The sequence below is a fragment of the Fukomys damarensis genome, unplaced genomic scaffold, assembly GCF_012274545.1.
Source record: "Fukomys damarensis isolate Sample0158 unplaced genomic scaffold, DMR_v1.0_HiC HiC_scaffold_10, whole genome shotgun sequence".
In the NCBI taxonomy this organism is placed as follows: domain Eukaryota; kingdom Metazoa; phylum Chordata; class Mammalia; order Rodentia; family Bathyergidae; genus Fukomys; species Fukomys damarensis.
The window spans coordinates 3647330-3674055 of NW_022900922.1; positions in this window are offsets into that span (position 1 = coordinate 3647330).

Sequence of the window (26726 nt, forward strand, 5' to 3'; positions counted from 1 at the left end):
TCCCTTCCTTTCTCTTCCCTCCCCTCCTCTCCTCCCCTCGCATCTCTTTTCTCTCTTCCCCTCTCTTCTCCGGTTCTTCTTGCTCTCTCTCAGACCTTTTATTTTTTCCTTGCTTTTACTACGATGGGTATTTTTGTATTTATCCTGCAGTGAGTTTTCTATATTTTTCAGATTCAGAGATGTATGTGTTTAATCATTTTAGAAAAAGCTCAGTCATTTATCTCTTCAAAGATTTCTTTCTGAAAAAGCCCTATTTTTACTTTGATGTTGCACTTCCGTTAGATTATTTGCCATTGTGGAATTTGTTTGACTTTTGTTCCGTAGTTTTGCCTAGTGATATTGATTACCATTAAGACAAATTCATCTAATTTTCCATCCATCTTTTTTTCCTAGTACTCTAACTTGTTCATAGTTTCTGTCTTTCTGCTTTAAACCCCCTGGGTCCTCCACTCTTTCCACTAGACCTCATTTAAAGAGTTCCCATATTTTTCTTCTCTGTTCTGCTAGAAGTTGAAACAGTTTTATTACCCACTTCTCCCAAAAGGGATTGTTTTTCTTTGAAACTAATTATTTTCCATTCCTTTTTAACTTCAGCTTTGCTCAAGGAAAGTTATTATTTGCATATTGTTTCTGTTTCATTCTTACAGTTGGTGCTAAAACAATTATCCTCTGGTGTAATCACATCCTGTGTAGACAAACCCCTTTGGATTTTAAAAATTTATTTTTCAAAGATATATTTTTTTCTTTCACGATACATAGTCTCTCTTTCCAAGATCTTGTTTGGATTTTGTGTCCGTGCAAATCCTGTGTGCTTTTTTTGAGCTGCTCTCTGTGAGTGCTACTCCAGTTTGTCTTTTTCATTCCATTACAGAATTTGCTGAAATGTCCAACTGCTGTACCTCTCCTACATTTTCCTTCAGTCTACCTTAACAGCTTTGTTGGAAATACTTCTCTTAATCTGATGATAAGAATGAGGCCCTGAAACGCAGGTAAGATACTCTGAGGGTAGAGGAGAGGAAGTGGGGATAACTGTCTCCCTTCCACTTTCATCCTTGGCTGTCGTCCAAGGTTGGGAGCCTGTGCTGTAAAACTCCTCCTTGGATTAGACACATGCCATCTTCTTGCTGACAGGTTAAGAGAAGGGATTTCGCTCGCTGGTGGTAATTGCTCTGGACAAGTCTTCTAACTAATCCTTGAGCTTCCTCTCCAATCCACACTCCTGCCTGCAGGGACAATTCGGTCTCCAACCCGGGAGGTCTGTGTTCTGGGATGCAAATCAGCTGGTGGCACATTCCCTTCTCTCTCTTTCCTCGACATAGAGTTCCTTTTCTTTATTCTTCTTGACTCAGGAACTGCTTGTTCTGGGGCACAGTCTTACTCTTGTCTCATGAAAAGCATCCAGGAAGCCCCAGTTTGCAATGATCTTCAGGAAAGGAGGAGATGGCTGCCTGCAAAATTCACCCTTGCTTTTCTTTTTTGATTAAACTACATGAGGTACGGCCAGTCACCAAGATCTGCTTTGTCGTTGAGTTGAAGCCCAAGATTTGTAAACATTTTGTGTTTTACTCTCTTATTTGCTCCATCACTTCCCCTTTCACATTCTCCTTCCCTGGCTGGAGTCAGCTCCTCAACCACTATTTGCCTTGCAAAGTAGTTTTGCCTCTTCTAGAATTTAAAATATCAACATGCAATACATCGTCCATTGTGCAGTGTTTGCTTTGTTTTGATTTGCATAATATTTTTCAGATTTGTGTATATTGTTGAGTGTGTGAAATTTCTCCTTAGTCTGAGAAACATTCCATTGTGTGGCCACAATGGACTGGGTGAACCACTGAAACTACTGAAGGATATTTGAGTTGCTTCCAATGTGGGAGAATTATGAATAAAATTGTTATTATCAGTGGTGTACATGTTTTGTGTAGGCATTCTTTACTATTTCACTTGTAAAAATGACTTTCTGGCCCTTAAAAACTAGTCCTTTTAAATTTTTACCATCTCTCTCTCTTTTCTTTTCCTCATTGAGTTTATTGGTATATTTTAGGTACACAGTACAGTTACATTCATCATTGGGATCTTGTACCTTTACATGATGGATCTTGGTTCTCATTTTTTCCCCTTGTCCCTGCCCTCCCTTCACCCTTCCTCCCCTCCCCCTTTACAAACACTTCATTTCCATTTTTTCATTTTCTCATATTTTTTCCTTTCCCTATTAGCTTTCCCCTACCCTTCCCACTGAAAGGGGTTATTTTTACCATCTCTTCAGCAGCATCTAAGTAAATCCAGGAGTCAGCATTCTACTTCCTAGGTGCACATAGAGGAGGCAAAACTTTCACTGTAAAGGACTGCTAGACTGTAAAGATTTTAAGTTCTTGGTCCATAGGATCTCATTAATGACAATTCAGCTCTGAAGTTATAGCACTACAATAGACATAGAAAATACATGATCATACGAGCGTGTGGTGGGATCCCATAAAACTTTATTTACGCACAGTGGCAGCAAACAGAATTCAGTCTAAGAGGTACAGTTCGGTGTTCTGTCTTTTGACCTAGATACCAGCATTCATATAATTTCAGAAATATTAGGACTTATTCAAAATCACAAAGTATTCCCTGTCCTCTAGTGAAAGGACAGTGAATATGCGGTGATTTATACTTATTCCCAGAAGTATGACCAGACAATAAAGAAGTGTCAGGAAATGAGCCCTTTAAAACGATACTGCAGTATGCAAAAATCCATTGTATCCACTCTGAGAAAGTGGCTTCGGCCAGTAAACATATCTGTCTTCTTTTTTACCTAACTCTACCTGCTGCTCAAACCCTCCTTACCTATTGGACAGGTATCTGTTCCTGGTTTTGATAGGAATACAGCTCACAGACATTTATGGCATTAAATCACAGTTCCTTTTAGTTGTAAGGACATAGGCAAGGAAAGCATTTCCCTGTGGTCTAAACAATATTTATCTCAAGAACAGGTATTTTTAGTTACCTGCTCTCCTCTGCCATTGCTCCTCAGTGTGTCCCCAGAGACAGGGTGGGCAATGCATCTGTAACACATTCCTGTCTTTGTGGCTGTGACGTGCAGAATTTTTAAGAATGATGAACTCAAGGCGGTGGATTCCTGTTGCTAAAGTTTATATGTAGAACTAGATAAAACAGAATAATCAGGCCATGTGAAAACTAAATCAGGTCATTGTTATGCGGTGCCTAATCTCGTCTGTAATTTTCTGTTGGCATTTAAGAGTCAATCCACAGGCCATCCGGTCGGCCTGAGTGATACAGTTTGCCTATTCTTAAAAATTCATCTGGTTTCCTTCTCTTCCACGTAAACATGTGAGAGCTTGCTGGCTTCCTTTTTTTTTTGGAGAAATGGAGGAAGGAAAATCTAAGCTATTTAAGAGAGCAAAATGTCAGTCCTTTTCATTTTAATATTTCAGGTGAGATGGTTAGGATTAATTGTTGACATTATTGACTCGTGCCCACCTAGAGATTAGTACATTAAGTGTGTCGGAGTCTTGGAGGACTGACCTTGGGGTCTGGACTGGGTCGCTCAGGCCTTCCTCTTTGGCCCTGTTCCACTGCTCCACTTTCTGACCACCATGAACAAATAGCTTTGCTCCACCACTCCCTTTGGTCATAACATCACCTCCTTAAAATCAGCAGGCTACAGTAGCCCTAACCCCTGGAAGCCATAAGATACATTCAACTTCTCTCTTTTAAATTGTGAGTAGCACTTACAGTGCCCTAGCAGCCCAGTAATAGGAAAACTGATCCATACACCAGGTTACAAAACTGTTTTACACACATAGGTGACCAATGAGTTTTTAAAAAAAACAAGCAAAGGAAGAAGGAAAATGATCTGGATGACTGGAAAATTGGAGCATATTCATGGTGTGAAGTTAATGCTGGTTTGAAGGGAAGTTTAACAGGATGGTCTTAACAAGATTTATAATGAGCACATGCTACATATTCAAGTACTTAATGATTTCACAGAAAATGGCGGAAGAGCCTGTGATATTCGTGTGTGTCTTAGAGTTGCTTTGCAGATCCCAAGTACTTTCATGTATGTAATCTCATTTATACAAGGGCCTGTTTCTCTAACTCAGTGGAGGCCAGGGATGCATGGAAACTTAATCAGAGACAGAAGGAAAACAGTTTCCTCTTTCAGTGATCCATATGTGTATGGTGAAAGAACAAAAAGAATTTTGCTTTATTTGGTGTTTTTAAAGGCTCATCCTAGCATTTGCAATTTTATCCATTTCTGACAATGGAAAACAGCTATTGCTGCCAACTCAACAGTCTTCCCGAGTAAGCAGTTAAGGAAGGAGCCAAATGTCTTGTCATGAAGAAATAATATGTCAACACTTAGGCATCTGGACGGTACCTCCGGATAAGGAGGAAATGAACATGTGAGCATTGGATCTAACACTTTAAAATGTAATCTCTCCAGTATTCTCCGAGACTCACTATCTTGTGTTTGAGAGCTCCTCTGATCACCAGGGTTCATGCTCATTGGTCAGTTAAATACACATAGGCATTAAAATATGAAATAAAACAACTGCTTCATCCACATTGCAAAATACGGCTTTGTTTTTTCTCAGTAGTATATGTTCCATGTTTCTAAACCAAGCAGGAGATTTCTCCAAAAGAATCAAACACAGCTTGCAAAATACATTTGCTATCCTCAGGACAAACTAGTAAGTAAAGAAAATGAGAATTTCATTAATTATGTTGAAAGCCATCGTAGACTATGCCAGGAAATACATATTATCTAGCATAGGCACAGAGTGAGTTTTGTGTGTCCCTTTTATGGAACAAAATATCTACTTAAATTGACCTAACCATTTTCTCTTCCCACTCCTCCCAACAGGGTTCATAAACTTCCTGAACAAAATCTGGACGATACTGAAAAATTTTACTCAACATCCTGTTGCCTACAATAAAAGTTCTCCCTTTTTGGGAAATTTTCTTGTCTTTATTGTCTTCTAATGGAATTCCATTATTATGTTTTAGAAACTGTACGATTTTAATTCTATGGATAATTACTCCCCTTGGCATTTCTCGTGTTCGTTTCACAGTATTTGCTTACAATCTAGTTATTTTAAGGTTAGACTGTTCGTTTTTATGAATGAAAGCATCAGTACCTTCACCGTAATGTTTTTCTTTTTTATTGAAATGGAACATAGGTTTTCTTTCCCACATAATGCAGCAATTTCTACCTGTAACACAATGCGAGGCTTTATTATTTATTATGTGTATTTAGGAATTCTCTAACTTTTCCATAACCATGTACACAAAATTTGCAGACACTGGTAGTTTAGTATATTTTCATATTTTCAATCTTGCTTTTGTGTAATTTCTACTCAGATAATTTTATTCTTAAATTAGTAACTCTAAAAGTGGATAAGTACTATTGGTTTTTCATATTTAATTGCAAGTTCTGAGAAGTAAAAAAGTCTTTGTAATCTAATTGCAGCAGGGTTTTCTCATGGTTATTATACTGGTGGGCACTTGTAAAGCCATTTAGAAATAACTTTTGAAAACATTGTTTTCCAGGCAATAAGATTTTTGTTTCTATCATCATTTAATTTTTTGGGGGGCGGAGTACCGGGTATTGCTCTTGCAAGGTAGACCACTGAACCTCTGAGCTATCATCATTTAATTTTTAGAAAGTACTTTGAAGTAAACCATTATTGTTTTCCTGATTTTTACATATGAGAAAGAGCCTAAGGGAACATAACATATTTCATCCTAGATTTCAACCTGGTAAGTGCCAAGTGTGAGAGATCAGTAGAGCTGCCTCCTGGGCAGGGTCAAGTGCAGTGAAAACATGGTTCCGTACTGTCCAATACAGAATTCTGAGAGAAAGAGAAACTGCTTCTATGTAATTTTTATATTTCGTTATCTATTATTGATGCCTTATTGTACTTAATTTATAAATTAAATTTTGTCCTAGATATATACGTATGTGTTTATATGGTTCGGTACTATGCGTGGTTTCAGGTTCTGTGGCCTTGGAAAGTATTTATTCATAAATATTTCAATGGACAAATACATTGTGATAAATAATTTCATTAAGAAGGTGAGGATTCTTAGCTAATTTTGAAATGAATATACATAAGTATCCTTTCTCGCCATATATATCATGATATATATACACGTAAATAATGATATATATATCTGCAAAACAATAGAGTCTTTCAAAATTTATGCATTACCCAGAATGAGAGTTCAGTTTCTATAAAGTATTCCTATTTTCTATTCAATTTTCAAGGTGGAATTTTTATCATCAACTTATCGTTACAGTATAAAACAATATTCACAAATAAAAATTAATTATTTTTCCTCTCTGTGAAGTCTCCGCTTATCACAGAGATAGCGCTAACTTGTGTCTCATGACTGCAATTTACCAAGTTTTCCTGGAAAGAGGAAGTGGGTGACTGCCACATCTAAAAATATTTCTTGTGCCCTACCATTCTGAAGAAAAGGAGAAACCTTTTTCATTTTGTTTTGGCTCTTTAAACATGCCAAGATCTAGTTCAGTTCCCAGATAGGCTGAACAAAAGGAGGAAATTATGAATTTGTACTGCATCCATGAAATACAGAAGTTGTTTCTGTGGTATAGAAATCAGCTCCTCACTAAAGCAGAGGCAAATAACTATTGTTTTGTTCAGAGCACATTGCTATCTTCATCTCTATTCTGACATTACAGATAGCAAAGCTGAGTGAAATTGTGTATCTTGCCAAACACCAGCACCTGTCTAAGTAAAGACAACTACTATCTTTCCCAACCATATTTCACGTCTCTGTAATTTGTAGTAAATATTAATTGAAATAATTCATTGCGACATGGTTATATTTGAGAACTTTGAAAAGTGTTATATTACTTTACGTGGTGGAACACACATTAATTTCTTCCAGTTCAGATGCTGCCAAGGAAACAAACAGGGAAAATACCGTGAAATAATATTTATTTAAACAGTCTCATGTGTCTTGTGCAAGGCTGAACACTGTAAAAGTATCATTTGCAGCTGGCACTGCATACCTAGGTGAGCACACTGGACCTCGATAGAGACATTTATTTGGAAGACTTCCATGTGGAATGCTGTGGAGACCAGGCGGGGTGTGGAGGGAAATTCTGTTCTTGGCTTTGCTTGGCTCCCAGGTACTTTAGTGACTCTTTTGCTAATAAGCACAAATGACTTCACAAAGGAGGACAGAAAAAGCATCACCCAGAAAAGCAAGCATGAGGTCCCCAAATGCTTTTCACTGCCTCTTACCTTCTGTTGTCATGGGAGAGAACCAACTCCACTCAGAGGCACAGTAATCAGCAACTTTCCGTCATGGAACAGATGGTGCTAATAGAGCTTTTTCACAGAGGTTGAGTATCATTTCAAAGTAAAAACTTAGTCATTTCTATCTGTGGTACAATTTTTAACCGTGACTTTTCTATTATTTTGCAGGCAAGAAACTGATCACCAATTATAATCCATTCATGCAGCCAGATATTAAAATGTTTGAGAAGAAAAAAAAAACTGTCTTATGGAAAATGGACTTAACAATGAAATAGTGCCTCTTGTTCCGTGATATACAAAGGCTCAGCTTTTTCCATCTGCGTGATTGTTTTTGTTTCAGTTGAGTTTTTCCTTTAGATCACTTCTCATTTCACATGAAAACTTAAAGTCTTGCAAAGTTTCTGGAATTTATCAATAAAATATATAATGTTTAATTGAGTTGTGATTAAACCATGAACAGAATATCTTACTAGTTTCCATATGATGACCATGATATAGAAAATAATACCGTAGATGAAGTATGAAATACTATATCTCCCAACCTGTTAGATGTCTCATACGCCAAGCTCATGTTTTCTAAAAGTCAAAGAATGAATTCTAGGAATAACCAAGGTTAAAGCAGGAAGATTTATAGGAAAGCTCCTGAGAGGCAGGAGTGGTCCCAAATGGGTAGCCAGGGACCCCAATCAGAAGGGGAGTTTTGTGAAGTAAAACCCACATGAGCACAACGTGGTCCACAGCCATGATTATTCAATGAGTTTGCAAGTGTAGTCACTTAGGTAATAGCTGCCCAATTGAGAAACAAGTCATGTGACAAACGTGGATGGAACGAGTAAAGCTTCTTCTAGGACATGGTGGGACCCGAGGCCTCTGGTCACCCACCAGGTGGCCGATGTCTATTTAGACTTCATTATGCCCAGTGTTTGTTCTCTGAGGAAGTGTGTAGATCTTGTCATCTTGTTTTGCCTTGAGGCCTGGTCTCCAACAGATGTGTCTCTAGCCACAGTTGTGGTATGGTTCACCTTTGTCCTGGCTCTCTGGAGGACCTAGCCCTACCTGACTGCCTATAGTGTTTCTACCTAGCTCACCTAGCTGTAACAACCTTAGAGACTATGTATGTTTATGGTCACACATACGTATATAGTCAAACTATAAAACGAATATGAAAATTAAAAACAATATCAGAGTAACACACATTGCCAAGATTCCCCCTCAAAATGCCCCATCACACTTCGAACATACTTATCCCACTCTTCTCACCGCCTTTTCCCCGTCATTGAGTTTATCGGTGCATTCTGGGTACCCAGTACAGTTCAGTCATCATTGGGGTCTGTACCTCTACAGGACAGGTCTTGGTTCTCATTTTTCCCCTTGTGCCTGCCCTTCCTTCACCCCCTCCTCCCCTCCCCATTTACAAACACTTCATTTCCATTTTTTCATTTTCTCATATTTTTTAATTTCCCTTATTAGCTTTCCCCTACCCTTCCCACTTTCCCTACACCTTTAGCCCCTTTCTTCGTATTTCACATTGCCCATTACATCATTAGGATCTTGTGTACTATTATAGTTTTTCACACCAGAGAAACCATTTGGTATTTACACATGTGTGACTTATTTATTTCACTTAGGAGTACATCCTCAATATGTATCCATCTTCCTATGAATGAACCTAATTTCTCATTCTTTATGGCTGAGTAGTATTCCATTTTATAGAAAAAACACATCTTTGTCTAGTTTCCAGCAGATGGGCACATGGGCTGTTTCCAAGTTGTAGCTGTCACACACCGTAGAATCACATCACAGAGATATATACGCACTTCTCGCCAACCTTTGAAGCAGTTCTGGAAGTCCTGTTTTGTGCATGTCCTTGCCAGGTGTGATAAAAAATAACTGTGAATGCTGCTGTTGAGGGCTACCCAACATAAAGGCAGGATTGTCAGCAATGCTGTGTTGTCTTTCAGCTTTCTCACCAGACCCGGCATGTGTGAATTTTGGCTCCTCCCAAAGTCACAATGACCTTGAAAAGTGACTGAATCAATTCTGAACATCAAGGCAGCTACAAGCCAAAAAGGTAAAAAAACAAAACAAAACAAAAAACACTTGGAGAGAACTTCCTAAGATGCTTCAGGAAGTGGCAAGAGTGACAGGATTATGGCTTCAAAGGGAAGGGATAAATTTTGAATAATTCTCTCTCTCTCTCTTTTTTTTTGGTACCAGGGATCGGACTCAGGTCCTTGTGCTTGCAAGGCAGGTGGCAGAACCGCTGAGCTAAATCCTTGGCCCTAGGGATACATTTTGAAAGAAATTGATGTCAATGTGACTTTTACTGTAATAAATTGCTTTTTGTTTAAACATTCACACTATGTTTCATTGATATACATACAATTGTTTTTCAATTTCTTACTGCCCAGGTTGGTTTATATACTGTATTTAGTTATTTGGTTTGCCTTTTTTTTGTTTTATATTTTATCAAAGTATGGTTGAATTTCAAAGAATGACATATATTGAAATATAAACATCTGACACATTTTGACGTGTACACTTTTGGGAAATCGTGGTCTGATCAAACAGTTAACATATTCATTACCTTAAACCTTGTCTTTGTCTCCTCCCTGCTGTCTTTCCCAAATTACCATCCATTCCCAGACAACGAATGACTGAGTTTTACTCACTGTAGATGGATTTCCACTTCTTAATAGATTTATACAAATGGAATCATGCATTATGTATAGATTTTAATCTGGCTTCTTGTCATGATTATTTCAATATTTAACCTGCTGTATATCATATCAAACATTCATTCCTTGTAAGTTTGGAAAAGCACCCACTGTATAGAGAGAGCCTGATTTGTTTCTCAGGTCACCGGAATGATGAATTGACCACAATCGGCTTCTTTCCCATTATGGCTTTTTAATCACTAATGTTGCAATGATCATTTGAACATGTTACATGTGAACACGTTTTCCTGTCTTTTGAGTAAAAACGTAGAGGTAGAATAGCTGGATCATATGGTAGATTTGTGCAATATTACAAAAATCTGGTGGGCAGATTTTCAAAGTGCTGATCTCATTTTAGTTTTTCTATACCAGTGTCTGAATGTTCCAGTTCTTTCATATTTTGCTAAAACTTTTTATGATCAAGCTTATATTTCACCATTTTACTAGGTGGTACCTTATATCTCATTAGGATTCTATTTTTTACTTAAATACAGATTAATGATAACGTACATTTAAAAATACTTATTTGCCATCTGTTTTCTTTCATACAGTGTCAGTTATGATCTTTTTATGTTTTACTTTACTCGTTATTAAGTTCTTACATTTATATGTATTCCAAATTTTTCATTAGTTATGTTTTGGGAATAATTTGTCCTGATAACACTGAGAGGTTTCATTCTTTTAAGTGTGTGTTCTGAAGAGTGAGACTTCAATTAGATGAAGTCTAAATTAGCAGTCTTTATTGGATGCAAATTTTAGTATTGTGCTAAAAAAACTGTTCTAACATAGTGTGTACTGACAGGGATACCATCAATTTTAAGCCCAGAGAATTATTTGTTGTCAGTGGATGCGTTTGGCTTGTGGGATTTTTATCAGAATCTCTGGCCTCTTTCCATTCAATGACAGTGGCATCTTTTTTCTCTGTGACAACACAAAATGTCTCTAGGTAGTCCCAGTGGTCCCGTAAGGGATAAAATTGCTCCTTTTCAGAACTTCTGGCCTAAGCAAAGGTCACAAATTTTGTCTTCAGTTTTCTTTGAGAATTTTTCATTTTGAGTTTTCAATTCAGGAATTTACACGACTTTGAGGTAATTTTGCATATGAAAAATGCATCCAAGTTCTTTTTTTTTTCTCTTCTCCTTCTCTTTCTCCTCCTCCTCTTCCTCCTCCTCCTTTTCCTTCTTCTTCTCCTTCTGAAGCTGGAGATCAAACTGAGGTCTCATACCTGGTCAGAAGTATGTAGTAGCCAAGCACTCTTACCCTCAGCTATACTACAACGCAGCTCCAAATTTCTGTTTTTCTTTTCTTCTCTCATTCTTCCCTCTTAGTTCCCTTCTTTATTTTACTTTCACTCCTTTCTCTATACATGAATTTAGTCATTACATATGATTAAATAATAATTTGTTTTTTTCCTGAATTGTACCTTAAAAATTGGCTTTTATTTTATTCTTTGCTTTTGGGGACACTACTAAGGGTTAAATACAAGACCTCATCCATACTATGCAAACGCTGTACCACTAAGCCCATCCAAAGTCAAAGATTAGCTATTCTTATGTCTTTGATTTTATATCTCATCTCCATTCTGTTCTGCATTATCCATTTATCTAAGAGTGATACAAACTATCTGTACTACTGTAGATTTACAATATCTTGATCTCAGTTTGCATAATCCTCCAACTATGTTCTCCGAAGGTGGTCATTATAGATCTGTTGAGCAATCAAATGTTGGATGCCCAGTAGGGTAACAAGCTAGGTGAGGTGCACACACTTGTAATCCCAGCACTCAGCAGGCTGAGGAAGTGGGATCACCATGAATTCAAGGCCCTTCTGGGCTACATAACAAGGCCTGTCTCAAAAAGGAAAAAAAAATCATTAGGGCAACAAGACAAACTGAAATTAACAGTCAAGACAGTATTTACTGTGATAGTGCAAAAAGAGAGGTGAACAAGAGATGCCGGATACCTAGTGTTACATCTCCCCATGTAGGATAAGTCAGGCAAAATTATAGCTGGTGAAGTAGATGGGGCCAAGCACCTTGCAGCCGAGGACTTCCTTGAGGAACACGAAGCACCATTGCACTGAATTTAAAAGGCTCATCTGCATTCTTAGTCGTTTACCTTTTCCGACTTAGTAGGGAAATTCTAGAAACTTAATGCTATTGATGGTAACCTTAAAATCGGTACAGGAAATGCTGCAGAGAAGGCATTTAAAGCCTGCCATATGGCGCAGAACATCCCAGAACATTTCAAAGTGCTTCTAAAACGACCTGCTGGAAGACATGGCCACGTGGCTTCTTGCTCAAGGGAAGGTGGTTACCTAAAGCTGCCATATAAGCAGGAGGTCAGTGATGCTGTTGGGGGAGTGTCGCCATGGTACTGCCACCAGTAAGTCTCTAGAGGGTCTAAGGGTGTGGCGTGAGCATAAAACGTCACACAAGGGAAGGGTGTGGAGTTGTGCAGACTCTTTCTTGGTTTGCCTGTTGCTGTGATTGATATATTTACAGTGGTATTGGAAATCTATTTGGTATTTTGTAAGATTTTTCTGAATTCTACTAAATCTTGAGCACACTTAAAATTATTTTGTTTCCATTTTCATCAAATATTGGCTTTAATGCTTATTTTAAAACTTAGGCTGAAGTTAAGGTATTCAAATATTTTAATATCTAATGATATGTTCAAGGAAAATACGTGAGAAGTTGTCTTTCATATGTCAAAATTTCTATCCTATTGCTTTGGGTTTAGGATCTATCATATCTCTAATGTACATTTTTATTATATTTCAAAATTTAAGGCATTTATTTTAAAAAGATTTACTCTAAGTCAACCTAGTTTAAATATATAGGCATTCACATTTTATTGGAGAGTTACAACTTAATATTGGGTTCTGAAAAGATAAAATTATAGATACTCTTCTATATTAGCTTTCTGATTATCTCACTGAATAAAAGCAATTTGAAAAATAATCTGATTCTAAGGGCAATGGAAAAAGTACCCATGAATTTTCCCTTATCTATTCATAAGCTTCTTGCAGTATTGTTGCTAAATATACTGAACATGGTCATTAGTTCATTAAAAATTACTTCACGGTGGATCCGTTGCAGATTGCTTCATATTCTTTTTTTTTCATGGAAAACGTTTGGAAAGATTTATTAGGATTTTTATCAAGATTTGGTCAGAAATTTTAAGGAGAAAGATACCACAGTCCATGTAGTCCTTTACCTGTCATCTGTAAGAGGAGATGGGAGTCCAAATGTGAATTAGTAATCAGTAGCAGTGTAACTTAATGAGTGGAACACCGTGCTTGGCATTAGATACCTGGGTACTACTCACATAATCGGAACTCTGATTACCTCATGTAGAATAAAAGAAAGTGGGAAGTATTGATAGTCATATCTTTGAGTTTGAGAATCTATACGACTCAAGCAAAACAAAAGAGAGTATTAAATTTTCTAGTGCTCAATGAAATTTCATATACTGATGTTATAAGTACCTAGCAAAATTGTGAGTTAAATTTATAAATTTACTTTATAAATTGGAGACAAGGAATTTCTCCAAATACGAAGAGCTTTATATTAGACAGTAAGAACCATTTTTTTTATTTTGAAGTCATATCTGAACTGTGTTGATCATATTATTGATATTCTTATCAGTTTTTAAAAAATTAGCAGCAGGACACTTTCTCTCCTAATGTGAGTTTGGATCACATATATGAAGCCCGATATATGACCTTGAAAACACGGGGCTACGATTCTGAAACTGCTGTGCGATTCTAGCTCACCTAACTTTTCTCCTTCAGCTTTCTTTCAGTCATTTACAGGGCTTCTAATTATTCTTGGAATATATTTTGAAAACTACCACTTGGCATAGTTTGTAGCCCTAAATTGATGAGCGATTTTACTACAAAACAGGTCCCAGACAAGAGCTGGGTTTTCTTCATTAGTTTCTAAACCTAGGCATAGCCTGTTCTTGTTTTGGTGTTTTGGTACCAGGGATTGAATACAGGCCCTCACATTAGGATGTGTCACAGATCATTTTATTTTTGAAATATATTTTTACTAAGTTGTAAACTGTCCAGGCTGGGCTCAAATTTGTGGTGTTCCCAACTTAGTCTCCCAAAATGCTGGGTTTATTCTGCCCAGGCTCCCAGGGTTATATTGATGCTTTCAAGTCACACACTTTCTGGACTACTATCATGTCTAAGAGCTTTGAACAATGAGACTCTGTTGTACTGTGCTCTTTCAGCAATTGATGTATTTTGCAGGGTGTATTTTTTTTCAAAATAATGAAAGAATCTACGTGAAATAAAATTCTATTTAAAAATATTTGCATAATGCACATTGTTGTGCTGAATCCTGTTTTGCTGTTAAACCTGAAAGTAAGTAATATTTTTCAAAATGGGCACTTCTAACCCATTGAGGATAAATTTGCATTGAGAGTTGTACGGTAAAACATACTGGAATTTAAACACATAATTTTCAAATGACTCCACTTTCATTGGCAGTTTAACTATTCATCCTTGGGGCTTGATCGAGACTAAAGCAACTCAGTTCTATCATTGCCACAGAAATTTGATCACATTTCTTCCTCCTCTTCCTTTCCCTCTGTTCCACATACTCTGCCTAGTTATCGTCTAATGGCCGACATAAAATATACACAAGAGACTCCGTAATAGTTGTTGATAGATGATTATTTAAATGGATAGCAAACATTTTAAATTTGAAGGTTACAAAGCAATTTAAATTTTTATAAGATAACTGAGAACTCTGAAAAATAGTTGACAAAAATATTTTTTAGTAACGTCCTCCAACAAGCATTTATCCTTCAATGTAAGGTGATACAAAATGGTACAGGGGGAGTGAATAATATTCGAGCCACTAGTTTTCTTTTTCCTTATTATTTCCTTATTTCCTTAATAACAAAGCAAAAGAAAAGATCATGGATATAAACATCTAAAGCACACACATACACACACATATACACACACATAAACACACAATGTGTATACATACAAAAGTGGAATAGAATATAAAGCTATAACCCTATAAATTAACACAAAGCCAACATTCATGCAACAAACAAGAACTAGACTCTTTCCTCTACCCCTGACATTTCCCTTCTGTCTCCTCAACATCCTCATGTCTGCTTGTCTCTCATGTCTAATTAAAATGTCCACTACTCTGAATTTTATGGGAACCATCAGTGTGTCAACTCGCCAAAGTTTTCAGTTTTACTTGAAAACTGTGTGTCTTCACACTTCGATTTAGTACTATTTTATTTCATCCTTAAATGAATGAGATCATTCAATGTATTGCTTTCTCTCTAACTTCTTCTACTCGATATTATGTTTGTGGGACCAACCATATGGTTGGATGTGTAGTTCATCCATGTAAAAATCTGCCTCTTATGATACTGACCATTTGATGATGTTTGATTTGCCTAGACACTAGGTTTGTTTCTCATTTTAGTTAAAATGGGCAATGCATTATAAACATCATATCCCATTGACACATGATCCTATATTTGTGTTACACAAGAACCTGATTCAGAATTGATAGGTCAAAGTAAATGCACATTTTAATATATTTGATATACATATATATGAATGATCCAGAACTTACAGTCTTACTTGTAGGGATCTTGTTGAATAGGAACGTGAATAAACTGCAGTCACAATAAGAGACACTTTTACACAAATTAGGATAGCTTTAATGAAAAACACAGACAATGATAAGTGTTGGCAGGAATGTGTAGAAATTGAGAACCCTTGTACATGTTTTGTGGTAATGTAAAATATTATAGACATTATTGAAAACAGTTTTTTGTTCAATTTATAATTAATATATGCCCTAATATTTCACTCATAGGTATAAATATAAAATAAGTGAAAAGCATGTCCACACAGATGCTCATAGCAAATTTTCATAATAGCTAAAAGATAAAAACAACTCAAATGCCCGTCATTCATCAATATGGGTAACTAAATGGTGGTTGGTATATCCATATAATAAAATATAATCTGCCATTAAAAAAGAACAAACTATCAGCATATGCTACAAAAGGGTGAATTTTGAAAATATTCCAAAAACTCAAAGCAAATAATTTCATGTACCACATGTTTCCATTTGTACAAAATGTCCCGAACAGGTAAATCTATAGCAACAGAGTTGTGATTTTCAGGGGGCGAGAGGGAGGAGGGACATCAAAGTGACTACTCATAGGTATGGAATCATTCTGAAATATGATTCCTGATTCCCAAAAGCATTGCAAATACATGAAAAGTACACAATTTTATACACTATTATTGTTATTGTTGTTATTATTACTGTTACTATTATTGATACGAGTGATTGGACTCAGGGCATTTGTGCTGAGCTACATCCCCAGTCTCTTTTAGTCTGCATTTCATTACAGCATCTTGGTAAATTGCTAAATTGCCCAGACTAGGTATAATCTTACAACCTTTCTGCCTCAGCCTCCTAGAGAGCTGAGATTAGAGGCATTCCCGGTTATATTTTAAACTGCAGTGAATTTTGTGGCATGTTAACCATATTTCAGTTTATAAAAAACTAAAGTCTGTATGATGACAAAGGGGAAGATTTTTCTTTGTTTATTAGTAGTGCACATAAAATAATATTCACAGCAATAAAGACAAGTAAAATGGATTAAATAAAATGAAAATCTTCTGTTCATCAAATGCCCAATCTATCCTCTGTGTGGTTAACCTTTTTAGTTACATGATGAATACCTTCTCATTTTCTTTCATTGTTCTTTCTTTTAATCTATTGATTCCTTGAGGGTGTTTGATTCTGTTCACCACTGGGAGACTGTTGCCATGCAGCTTTTGTCCCACAGCTTTTGTTTAGCATACATTTCATTTTTAATTTTGCTCCCCCAAGTTTCTGTAGAAGCAAAAACTTAATACTTGTGAAATAATAACCATTTCATTCAAAGACTCTATGCTTTGGAGCCATTAATCTTTTCTAGGCGCTGTACTAAGTGTTCAATTATGTTAACTCTCTGAATACTCCTCAGAGTTCTGTAAACTCTCTCCATTGTTGGTGGGAGAGAAATGAGTTGTAAAACTTAAAATAGCTTTCCAGGTTCGTAGAGCCTATAAATGGGGCACAGGTAAGACTTAAACCTTAGGGACTCTTCTCTGCTCTTTCAGCTGCACTGCTAAAATGTGAGGAATTAGAAATTAGTAGGGTTCTGCCGCACTTATGATTTAAATCATAAAATTGGAAAAGCTATGATGAGATAGATTTGAACCCTGAGATTCTGCAGAATGGTACGATGGATTTTTTGCATAGACACAGCTGTTGAAGATCAAGATGGAAGCTTGAATTTTTTTTCCATTTGGTCATGAAGTTTCACTTCATTTATTACAAAGATCAAGAATACCATTGAGTATGTGCAATAAGTCTTGGTATTGTCAGTTAAAAATGGATCAGCAGGCAAGAGTATAGAAGATACCGGGTTTGAGATCCATGCTGTAAGGAAAAACAAAAGTCACCATGGACTGATTAAACAGCTGAGTGATAGGGTGCGCGCTTAGCATGCAAGAGGCCTTGGGTTGACCTTTGGAACAAAAAGGAAGGGAGCGAGGGAAGAAGGCTGGAAAAGAGAAAGGAAGAAAAGAAGAAAAGAAAGAAGGAAGAAAGATAAGGATGGAGGGAGGGAGAAAAGGAACGAAGGATGCAAGGAAGGAATGGAGGAAGGAAAAATAAGATTGAATTGATAAATGGAGTGGATTGATAACTATACTCACGTTCTTTTTTTATATATAATTTGTGTGCAATGTTTTTGAACACACATTGGTATTTCTTAATGCATTTTGAATGAAATAAGGAATTTCCTATTTGGAAGAATACCCAACTTAAGTGGGTTCCAGTCTTCTTTTTTTTTTTTTTTACTTTTGAGTGGTGTGAAAACAACTGTATCCCATAGAAACTATATGTCAACTTTTAAACTTTGATCTTTTCCTGGGATGTGTCTTTTGAGACTCTCTCTCGAGGCTGAGCAATCGCAGTGACATTCACATCCCCGTTAGGCAAGTTAACACCTTAGTAAACAAATCAATGCACTGGTTGCTAGATATATGAAAAGCACCTTAGACTTGTGTTGTCTTAAATTTATGCATGGCGTATTGGTGTGCAACCCCACACCAAGCAAAGGACTAATTGCGAAGGAAGACATGCTGCCTTTAATGGTATACCTTGAGGGGGGGTCTCATTTTTAAGTGATGGACTTTGTGCTTTAGTGTGGGACAAAGTCTGAGCATGAGGATAAAAAAAATATCAATTTGAACTTAGGGTGAGCCATGTCCTTTGCAAGTTTTGGAAATATTATATTTGTTAAGTACTATTACATGGAAAGTACCAAGCAAATAAAAATAACATTGGCATTAACGATTTCTCTTACTTTACCATTCACCTTTTGTGTTCTATGACACTGTGCATGTTACTTTGAATGCAGGTGATCTTGTGGGAAAACGAGAATCGAGTTATTCTGGATGTCACCTTGGATCAAGAAATCCTCATGGGCTGGAAAGCCAAAGAGACAAATATTTCAGTCATTCCTTGCTTTCCCAAGCTTCTACCTCTCACCTAATAATTTTTGGTCATATTTTCAGCTCAGAGAGTCATTCATAATTCATAAGGCTTCTGATTAATCTTTTAACCAAGGACTGATAGTAAGGCAACTAAGAAAACGTTCTGGCCAACTGAAGCTAAACTAATCAACCCTGCTTCTGTTTATCCACGCAACTTCAAGACTACACCATGTCATGATTCCAACAGTTACCTAAGGCGACTGACACACTACTTCTAAGTCGGATAGCCAGTGTGACAGTTTAGGGACCTGATGATCTGATTTAAGAAAAGAAAATCAGTAATAGAAAATGAAAAGTAATGGAAACAAAGTCTTTGTAGATGCGGAGGGAGGGAGGGGTTGAAGGGAGGGCAGAGGGATGGGGAAAAAATAGGCACCAAGACTGATTATGTAAAGGTACAAATTTCCAACAGTGAATGTCATTACATTAAATGTACCAATAAATTAATTTTAAAAAAGAAAAGAAAATCAGGTTTAAATAAGGGTTGAATTTTTACTGTTTAAATCGAGCCTTTAATATTTCATGTATGCTGTGGTATGTTTGATAGCACTTCATTATTTCCAATTGCCACTTACAATGTATGAAGTATACAAGTCTGATTTATTATCTGCTCCCTATATTTTTATGAAGCTTGTTAGCCAAACTCCATTGTATCTGATTGACTTCCTGATGTCAAGAAGCTATTCCTATTAAAATATTTTAGATAAAAATGAGCCAACAAATCATTGAAATGGCTTTTCTAAGCAGGAAAAACAGAGTGGGATATAAAATATTGTTTACAACACAATTAAAATTATGGCAATTTTAAAACAACTATTTGAGCACCATAAAAGGAGCTGCTTATGAGGAAAGCGATCATCGCCAACTCCTCATTATCTAATTTTGAGATAATTTTCCTCTCTTTCCCCCTAACAGTGCTAAACTGACTGGTTCATCAGTTTAAAGATTGCACTTGGCCAAGTTTGGACCATGATGGATCCCATCTACAGCTCTTGCTTAACTCCTGCCTCAAGTGCCCTGATGCAAAGAACTAAAGACAGTTATGAGTCCCACCAAGTGCCTTCTTGCCACTGGTTTTTCAGTCACGACCAGGAAACAGCATTATTAGGCTAGACTTCACCATTTTTATTTTTCTATTCACATTTTCTGAGCTAATTTATCACTGTACTATATAAGATGATGATAATAGTCATAATACTAGTGATGATAATACTACTATTATTTGAGGATCCAAGGGGGGAATTACGTTCTGAATTAGCATAATACTCTTGCACTTTTCTAAAATTGCATATGTAAAATGTATCTTAATATATCATGATTTTTAATGTAAATGCCTTTCATGTTATTCATGTGACTCATGTCAGACAGTCTTAGCTAAGGTCGTGGACACTTCGCTCACAGAGGCTTTCTAGGTTGGTACATGAGTTAAACCAGAGAAGGGTGAGGGTGAAAATTTCCAAGAAGATAATCTAGGAAGACCGGTACTCCTCTCTTCCCACAGCACACTGGGGGCCTATCTGGGAAGGAAATATTTAGTGGTCAAAAAGTCCTTCAGAAAACAAGGAAAATGTATTTTCTTAAGTGTTTTTTCTTCTGCAAAAAATATCTCTATCTTGGTTTCAGTGCACAAGAGCAACGGGAATCGTTGATAGTGATAATCAAATATTACATTTTAAGAACCTCCGCCTTTTTATCTTCTCCTAGTACAATGAAAGCCTGATAATGTCAACCGAGTATGCGAGATGTAGCCAGCGAAGAAACGAAACTATAAAAGGGGCAAGCGCGCACGAGCACACACACACACACACACACACGCACACACACGCACACACACACCTGTATATGTATATTTTACAGTGTGAGTCACATCTCAAATTGTCAATGCAGACACGAAAATTTTAAAAACTACTCTTAGTAGAGAGTGCAAACCTCAAAGCACCTACTATCATTCACCAGTCCTGGAGTACAGGTATGGGGGCCATAGAAAATCCTTTTGAACTATTTTAAAGGAAGGAGAAATTCTCTAGAATTGTATCTGAGTACATCTAGCTTTACATAATAGTTTTTCCATTTTGGAAATGGGACTCTTGATGGAAAAGTGATAGCGTCAATCATTCCGTGTACTTTCAGTGAAAGAAAAGACCCGGAAGCAAGGTTTACGTAATAATTATGATCCAGCCGTGTTCAAAAAGTAAAGTGAAATTCATGTTGACTGTTAAAGCTGGGATTTAGGTAAAATATCATTTCTGGGAATAGCTTTTCAAAACCGTCTTCAAATGACATGAATGCTCTCCTTCCTTTAGCACAGAGTATAGAATGACACTAAGCCGTGCGTTCCGAGAATATTAGCAGAATTGTTCAGGTGTAGACTTCTGACTTTGCATCTTTATGAAAAGATGATTTAAACAGATTCATGATTAATAAATACTTCTTTTCCCTGTATAACAGCCAATAAACATTTACTTATATCTAATTTTAGCTTCAGGAAGTGCATATGTGTCAAAATTGTCCTCTATATTACAAAATATTTTGATATTTGTGATACTGAACACTTGAAGAAGGACTCAATAGAAAGCCAAAGTGGATTGTTGCTGATATAATTTTAAACTTAAAATATTAGAATTTTATAGGTGAATAAAATGTTTGATTCTAGAGTTCAAACAGATAAGACATTTTCTAATAATTTGGGAGGAAATAAAAAAGGTAACTGCCGAAAATGTTGCAATAGACACTGGCATTTTTCAGGTTCCCCTGTTAGAGGGCATATTACTGTTATGATGTCCCAATTACTCAATTATCTCTACTAATTTCCCATCCCTTTGCATTTTATTAATCAGACTTTTGAGAAATAACTACTTACATAAAGTACGCATTTTGGCATTTTATGTCATTAGCAGTGTGTTTGTTACCCTTTGCAGGAGCTATTTATTTATGTGCTGCTCTAAGAGAAACATTATGCACCACATGGTTTTCCTCCTCCAAGTTCGTTCCTGTCTCTTTCGTCCTGTGTGGCGGAGCTCCTGAGCCATCTGCTTAATGGATTATCTTTAACCTTGGCTGGGGAGCGCATCTCCCCTGGAAGTGAATCGCAAGGGCTAAGGAGGCCTTATTATCTGTCAGAATCTTAGTTGCAAGTAAGTGGCTAGCTTTGGTATGGGGATCCTCACCAAACAGAAGAATCTCATAGAAAGACAAGAAAAGACCCCCCCCGCTTTTTTTTTGCTAGACATTAGTGTATCTGAATATGCTATTTAGAAATTTGACAGAGATCTTTCAATTGGGAGGATTTATTATGGGCAAAGTCAGTAACTCTGATAAGGCAATACTGAAAGGAAATAAATTTATTTTCTCGTGATGTCAGTACAACCCTGAGCAATCTCTGTTGCAGCTCTTCTTATACAGAAAATAAATCTTTTAACTGTTTAAGCAATTTAACATCAAAATCCTATACTTGAAATAAATACATCTTTAGTGATCGGCAATTATTTAAGCAATTTAGCCACATAACACCATTATAGATATTATTTTTGGATATACACATAGCAAAAGGAGCACATGCAAAGATACTTCTTGTCCTAAGTCCATAGGGAAATGAAAATCAAAACAGTTAAATGCCGCTATACACCCACCGGAGGAGCCACATCTCAGATCATTGAAGATACCAAACGCTCTCGAGGATGGCAGCAATAAAACCTTACATTTTTTGTTATTTTAAAGAATTTGAACACAGAATGATACAGTCATTGTGGAAATATATATGTATATATAGTAATAAGTTATTTACTCAACAAATAATAAAAAGTACCTTATTTTACAAGGTGTCACAATGATGTGGTGCTTTCTAAAGGCAGCACCACACAGTGTGAAACCCCTACACCAGTACGGTGTTTAGGTGAAACAGTGCAATAAAATGACCGAGGAAGTACAGCTGCAGGAACGGCTTTGTAGAAGTTGGAAATTTCTAGGAAATGACTACACACAAAGTTTTAGTTTTATATTGCCTGGGGGTAACTGAAAATACCTAGTCAGCAGAGAAGAGACAATTATTTCAGAGAGCAGGATAAAAACATCTTCTGTTATAAAAAGTAATGAAAAGTCTAGTTCTTATTTATTTCTTTAAATGTAAATTCTACTCCTTATCAATTTGGCTCATTTTTAATATTTTAAGGCATTTAATTTCTGGGTATTCAAGAGACTGGTAAATGCCTTTAATCACAATATATTCTAGACAATTAAAGGAGGGCATGTTTCTGATAATTCAACACGTGCTTGCAATCAAAGTACTTAATTTAGAAAGAAACAACAAAAAAGCTTGTCTTACTCATGGGAATATGAATATCTAATTTATATTTATAACTCCTTGGCAAAACTCCCTTGCCAATTGGAACTTACAGGTTTATTGATACTTTGTTAAAATTTAAAAGAAGAAAGAAAGAAAACAGAAAGTACATTCAACCAAGCAACAATTTAAGAGAGAGAATTGTAATATAATGAATTCTTTGTTCCTATATCAGCTTGTACATTATGTAATTCTCTCTGTGTTCTCCTTTATTCTTTCCTTGAATCCTACTCTATTATAACTTTCTGTTTCTCACTGTGACATATGGAAATTATTTTTCTGTACTTAATTTGATAACAAGTAAAGTTTCTTTTTCACAGATGTCAAAATATACACAACACATTATACCATCTGCACAAGACTGTTGTCCATCTGTAATATACTATCTCAGGAAACAGTAATCTGTCTTTTAAATTCTAATGTCTCTTTCACTTAAAAGACATCCTTGAATTTGGATTAAGCTATCATTAAAACCTAAAGTGCCATGAAATTCTCAGTCATGGGCAAGGTTAATTTAACCAGCGTATCTACGTCAAATCACGACTGCATAGCAATGATCTGACTTTAAGCAAAATAGCAGGAAAGTTTTTATTTTTATGTCAAGCTCTCTTGATTCTTTGTCTTAATTTTATTTAGGATAGTTTGCATGGATTAAAGTTATATCAATCAAACCTGATTGGGATTGTTCTTTAAAAATAACTGCACAAGCTTTAAAAGACTCTTTAGACTAATCCCATGCTATGGTACATAAAGTTCTTGAATGCGTTGTGTTCTCTCTAATTCTCTTACAGGTCCATTGATAGTGATCACGTATAACTGCAGAATTCTATGGATGAGCAATACTAACCCATAAAATATTATCTCTGATCTCAGGCTGACGAATAAAACAACATATAAACAATTTATATACTACAAGGACACTCCAGAAGCATGGTGGTTAAGAACAACATTTGTGTGTGTTGGATTTGAGTCAGAGTTCTGATATTTATTTAATAGCTTAGCCTTGGTTTAATAGCTGTGCTGTACTTAATAAGATTATGAATATAAAATGCTTTGCATAATATCAGCAACAGTGGTGAATTCTGTGGTAGTTGGTGCTATAATTAAGGTATATATTAAAGGTCACAAGGAAAGAGAACAGGGTTCACTCTCTCCAATTTGGAACAGAACTTTGGCATAGAATAGGGAAGGCTCTGTAGAAGAGGTCAACAGTGAGATCTTTGGTCATCTCTGTAGCTTCGTACTTTCATTGTCCCTGGAAACTGTTAATTGTTCTGCTTGTTGATATAACAGTCTTTGTTATGTACAAAATCAATCACAAGTATTCCTTAGTTTTCTTTTCTGAGAAATGAATGAAAGTTTGGACGTTGTTAGGGCTCAGGGCCAGTTTGCTTGTAGAAGGTATTTCCACACTACCTTACAAAATGTTTCCAAATAATCATCATGATTCCACACACAGCCTAGGAAGTTGTACACAAGAATGTATAAATTGTAAATTGCTTGGAACAAGATGGCCTTCAGTATCTCCTTTTCAATCATAAGAAGAGTGCCAAACGCTTCAAAGAACTCAGAACTTACATCCTATGTGATTTGAGTAAATTTAATACTATGTGTAATTAACTTCAGTGAACTTCTATGGCACTGACATCTTTCATGAAACTATTACTGTCCTTCATTACTTAAATATGACAGATTTTATAAAATGCAGTTAAATTCACTTGTGAGTACAGAGTTCAAATTAGAGGCATTGCAAATTGTTTTAAGGCACAGATATTTTGGGAGTGCAGATTGCAGATCTGGGACAAAAGAAGTAACTGTCACAAGAATGGCTTATGGTATTGATTTCCTTGTTTCTCTAACGAATTACTGCATTTAGTGGCTTAAAAGCACAAAATTGTATTCTGTTACATTTCAGAGGTCAGAAATCTCATATCAAGGTGCTGGCAGAGCTGAGATCTCACTGGGGCCTCTGAGAAGCTGTTTGCTTATCTCCTCCACCTTCCAGAGTCTCTCCATCTTTTGTTTGTTTGTTTTTGTTTTTGTTTTTTGTTTTTGGTTTTTGTTTTGGTTTTTGAGACAGGGTCTCACTATGTAGTTGAGACTGACCTGGAACTCACTATGTAGCCCAGGCTGGTCTCGAACTCACAGCGATCCTCCTGCCTCAGCCTCCCGAGTGCTGGGATTACAGGTGTGCACCACCACGCCTGGCTGACTCTCTCCACCTTCTCACTTTGTGACTAAACTTCAGTCCACTCAGATAATCTCAGGTCATCTCCCAATTACAAGACCTTTCACTTACTTGCCCTTGAAGAGTTCTGTTTGCCGTGTTCGGAGTCCAGCGGTTAGGATTTGGGGCTCTTTATGGAAGTCAGCATTCAGCCAGCCTCAGTGAGTTTGAATTTGGCGGCTGCAGGCAATGGAGCTACTGCCCCCCTGAGAATGTGGGCAGCAAACAGATGGCTGCTGACAAAGAGTAGCTTAGAACTTGATAAAAGAACTGTTCAGGAAACTGAACAAAATTTAGTGACTCTTTATAATTAGCATCAGTTAAGCCTAAAATCTCAGCAAGGTATCTGTTTTCATTAACTAGAGCCAGTAGTTACAGTAGTTGTTGAGAAAATCTTGGATATGATATATATTATATGTACACGTAAGTGTTTGCATCAAAATAATTTACAATGTGTAAATTTTTAACTTCTGCATAAGTGTTATATGAACATACTGTATATTTATATACATATACATGCATTTATATATTTTACTTACAATGTATTTATTATCTAAGTGATAACAACTTGAGATTGTTAAGTAGAACAATTTAAGGACTTTCTGTACTATATTGGCGATTGAGAAAACGACACTAAGTAGCATCTTGAGACAAATAAAAAGATTAAAAATGCTTGTATTTTCAATGGAGAAATACACAAAAGAAACAACGTGTGTGGAGCAGAATTCAAATCAATTTTATAACATTTAACAGCTGAAATATGTATTGAACTAAACAATTCTTCCTAGACCGATCTGGAGAAAAAGGTTTTTATTCCTCTGGGAAAATATTCCTAACAAGGCAAATGAATAATTATATGGAGCGTTGACATTAGAAATGATGAGAAGATACTTTCGTAAAAACAGATAAGTTCTCCTTTGATTATACACAGCTGGTCATACTTATGAAATAGTAGTGAATATTACTTTTGTTTTTTGGAGCATATCTAAACTTTAAATTGAAGGACCACTCTAAAATAAGTGGGCACATTTTATACATTGGCATCTTACTACTAATGGAGAAAGGCTATTGATGATTTTTATGAATGTAAACAGTACACAGAAAGAATACAAGTGAAAAATTCTATGCATTTAACTACAAAATGTGAAATGAGTACCATAGTTCAATGTCACATAATCTTATAAGAATGTAAAACAAAATCACGTCACACTTTCTCTTTCTTTTACTGAAGTATTTAAATAAAATAGTTGGAATAGAATGTTATAATTTGATCATCTGAATATATATTGTAAAAATGAATAATGAATAATCATGCAAATATTGATTTGTAAAGTACATAAAACTATAAAATATTGCATAGACTATATTTTTATAATAATTGGAAACTATTTTTTAGTAATAGTGATACTTTGTTCTTTGCTCTCATAGCTAAGGTTTTTAATGTATGATCCTGATTGTTTCACTGGCACTAAATGCTGGCTGACAGCACTTCAATCCCAGTGAAATGCTGAAGGAATAGGAGAAATGCTCTACCCCATTTT